Below are 4,437 nucleotides of genomic sequence, written 5' to 3'. Positions count from 1 at the left end.
TCCAGTGTTGAATTCAGCATCGCGTTACATTACTTGTATATTCGGTACCGAGTGGGTCGGCCACTGCATTTTGAGGGGTTAAAATGAAATTGTAATGAATTGGCCGCTATTAAAAATTTACTTGCGTTAGAAACAGTATAACTTACTTTAGAATTTTTGGCGGGGTAAGGTTACCAAGGTGGTCCTCGTACCCGCAACAACAAATTTACCACCCAACTTCTAGTCGATATGGTGAATATATTGCAGTAAATCCCTCGCACACGCATTAACATCCAGTGTTGAATTCAGCATCGCGTTACATTACTTGTATATTCGGTACCGAGTGGGTCGGCCACTGCATTTTGAGGGGTTAAACTGATATTGTATTGAATTGGCCGCTATTAAAAATTAACTTGCGTTAGAAACAGTATAACTTACATTAGAATTTTTGGCGGGGTAAGGTTATCGAAGGGGTCCTCGTACCCGCAACAAAAAATGTATAACCCAGATTCCATTGGATATGGTGCATATATCACAGTAAATCCCTCGCACACGCATTTGCATCTAGTGTTGAACTCAGCATCGCATAACATAACTTGTAGAGTCGGTACTGAGTGGGTCAGCCACTGCATTTTTAGCGTAAAACTGCAATTGAAATTAATTTGGTAAATTAGGCCGCTATTAAACATTAACTTGCGTTGGAAACATTATAACCTACTTTATAATTTTTGGCGGGGTAAGGTTACCGAAGGGGTCCTCGTACCCGCAGCAAAAAATGTATAACCCAGATTCCATTGGATATGGTGCATATATCACAGTAAACCCCTCGCACACGCATTTACATCTAGTGTTGAATTCAGCATCGCGTTACATTACTTGTATATTCGGTACCGAGTGGGTCGGCCACTGCATTTTGAGGGGTTAAACTGAAATTGTATCGAATTGGCCGCTCTTAAAAATTTACTTGCGTTAGAAACAGTATAACTTACTTTAGAATTTTTGGCGGGGTAAGGTTACCGAAGGGGTCCTCGTACCCGCAACAACAAATTTACCACCCAAATTCTAGTCGATATGGAGAATATATTGCAGTAAATCCCTCACACACGCATTTGCATCTAGTGTTGAACTTAGCATCGCATTACATTACTTGTAGAGTCGGTACTGAGTGGGTCGGCCACTGCATTTTTAGAGTTAAACTGCAATTGAAATTAATTTGGTAAATTAGGCCGCTATTAAACATTTACTTGCGTTGGAAACATTATAACTTACGTTATAATTTGTGGCGGGGTAAGGTTACCAAAGGGGTCCTCGTACCCGCAACAAAAAATGTATAACCCAGATTCCATTGGATATGGTGCATATATCACAGTAAACCCCTCGCACACGCATTTACATCTAGTGTTGAATTCAGCATCGCGTTACATTACTTGTATATTCGGTACAGAGTGGGTCGGCCACTGCATTTTGAGGGGTTAAACTGAAATTGTAATGAATTGGATGATATTAAAAATTTACTTGCGTTAGAAAAAGTATAACTTACTTTAGAATTTTTGGCAGGGTAAGGTTACCAAGGTGGTCCTCGTACCCGCAACATCAAATTTACCACCCAAATTCTAGTTGATATGGTGAATATATTGCAGTAAATCCCTCGCACACGCATTTGAATCTAGTGTTGAACTCATCATTGCGTTACATTACTGCTTTATTCGGTATTGAGTGGGTCGGCCACTGCATTTTGAGGGGTTAAACCGAAATTGTATCGAATTGGCCGCTATTAAAAATTACTTGCGTTAGAAACAGTATAACTTACTTTAGAATTTTTGGCGTGGTAAGGTTACCGAAGGGGTCCTCGTACCCGCAACAAAAAATGTAAAACCCAGATTTCATTGGATATGGCGCATATATCACAGTAAACCCCTCGCACACGCATTTGCATCTTGTGTTGAATTCAGCATCGCGTTACATTACTTGTATATTCGGTACCGAGTGGGTCGGCCACTGCATTTTGAGGGGTTAAACTGAAATTGTATCGAATTGGCCGCTATTAAAAATTAACTTGCGTTAGAAACAGTATAACTTACTTTAGAATTTTTGGCGGGGTAAGGTTACCGAAGGGGTCCTCGTACCCGCAACAAAAAATGTACTACCCAAATTCCTAGTCGATATGGAGAATATATTGCAGAAAATCCCTCACACACGCATTTGCATCTAGTGTTGAACTCAGCATCGCGTTACATTACTTGTAGAGTCGGTACTGAGTGGGTCGGCCACTGCATTTTTAGAGTTAAACTGCAATTGAAATTAATTTGGTAAATTAGGCCGCTATTAAACATTTACTTGCGTTGGAAACATTATAACTTACGTTATAATTTGTGGCGGGGTAAGGTTACCGAAGGGGTCCTCGTACCCGCAACAAAAAATGTATAACCCAGATTCCAGTCGATATGGTGCATATATCACAGTAAATCTCTCGCACACGCATTTGAATCTAGTGTTGAACTCATCATTGCGTTACATTACTTATATATTCGGTACTGAGTGGGTCGGCCACTGCATTTTGAGGGGTTAAACCGAAATTGTATCGAATTGGCCGCTATTAAAAATTACTTGCGTTAGAAACAGTATAACTTACTTTAGAATTTTTGGCGGGGTAAGGTTACCGAAGGGGTCCTCGTACCCGCAACAAAAAATGTAAAACCCAGATTCATTGGATATGGCGCATATATCACAGTAAACCCCTCGCACACGCATTTGCATCTTGTGTTGAATTCAGCATCGCGTTACATTACTTGTATATTCGGTATTGAGTGGGTCGGCCACTGCATTTTGAGGGGTTAAACTGAAATTGTATCGAATTGGCCGCTATTAAACATTTACTTGCGTTAGAAACATTATAACTTACTTTAGAATTTTTGGAGGGGTAAGGTTACCAAGGTGGTCCTCGTACCCGCAACAACAAATTTACCACCCAAATTTTAGTTGATATGGTGAATATATTGCAGTAACTCCCTCGCACACGCATTTACATCTTGTGTTGAATTCAGCATCGCGTTACATTACTTGTATATTCTGTACCGAGTGGGTCGGCCACTGCATTTTGAGGGGTTAAACTGAAATTGTATTGAATTGGCCGCTATTAAAAATTAACTTGCGTTAGAAACAGTATAACTTACTTTAGAATTTCCTTCGTACCCGCAACAACAAATTTACCACCCAAATTCTAGTCGATATGGTGAATATATTGCAGTAAATCCCTCGCACACGCATTTACATCTAGTGTTGAATTCAGCATCGCGTTACATTACTTGTATATTCGGTACCGAGTGGGTCGGCCACTGCATTTTGAGGGGTTAAAATGAAATTGTAATGAATTGGCCGCTATTAAAAATTTACCTTCGTTAGAAACAGTATAACTTACTTTAGAATTTTTGGCGGGGTAAGGTTACCAAGGTGGTCCTCGTACCCGCAACATCAAATTTACCACCCAAATTCTAGTCGATATGGTGAATATATTGCAGTAAATCCCTCGCACACGCATTTACATCTAGTGTTGAATTCAGCATCGCGTTACATTACTTGTATATTCGGTACCGAGTGGGTCGGCCACTGCATTTTGAGGGGTTTAACTGAAATTGTAATGAATTGGCCGCTATTAAAAATTTACTTGCGTTAGAAACAGTATAACTTACTTTAGAATTTTTGGCGGGGTAAGGTTACAAAGGTGGTCCTCGTACCCGCAACAACAAATTTACCAACCAATTCTAGTCGATATGGTGCATATATCACAGTAAATCCCTCGCACACGCATTTGCATCTAGTGTTGAACTCAGCATCGCGTTACATTACTTGTATATTCGGTATTGAGTGGGTCGGCCACTGCATTTTGAGGGGTTAAACTGAAATTGTATCGAATTGGCCGCTATTAAACATTTACTTGCGTTAGAAACATTATAACTTACTTTAGAATTTTTGGAGGGGTAAGGTTACCAAGGTGGTCCTCGTACCCGCAACAACAAATTTACCACCCAAATTTTAGTTGATATGGTGAATATATTGCAGTAACTCCCTCGCACACGCATTTACATCTTGTGTTGAATTCAGCATCGCGTTACATTACTTGTATATTCTGTACCGAGTGGGTCGGCCACTGCATTTTGAGGGGTTAAACTGAAATTGTATTGAATTGGCCGCTATTAAAAATTAACTTGCGTTAGAAACAGTATAACTTACTTTAGAATTTCCTCGAAATTACGAAGGTGGTCCTCGTACCCGCAACAACAAATTTACCACCCAAATTCTAGTCGATATGGTGAATATATTGCAGTAAATCCCTCGCACACGCATTTACATCTAGTGTTGAATTCAGCATCGCGTTACATTACTTGTATATTCGGTACCGAGTGGGTCGGCCACTGCATTTTGAGGGGTTAAAATGAAATTGTAATGAATTGGCCGCTA

Source organism: Drosophila ananassae, chromosome 2L, assembly GCF_017639315.1.
Source record: "Drosophila ananassae strain 14024-0371.13 chromosome 2L, ASM1763931v2, whole genome shotgun sequence".
NCBI classification, from domain to species: domain Eukaryota; kingdom Metazoa; phylum Arthropoda; class Insecta; order Diptera; family Drosophilidae; genus Drosophila; species Drosophila ananassae.
This window is presented reverse-complemented; position numbering follows the sequence as displayed.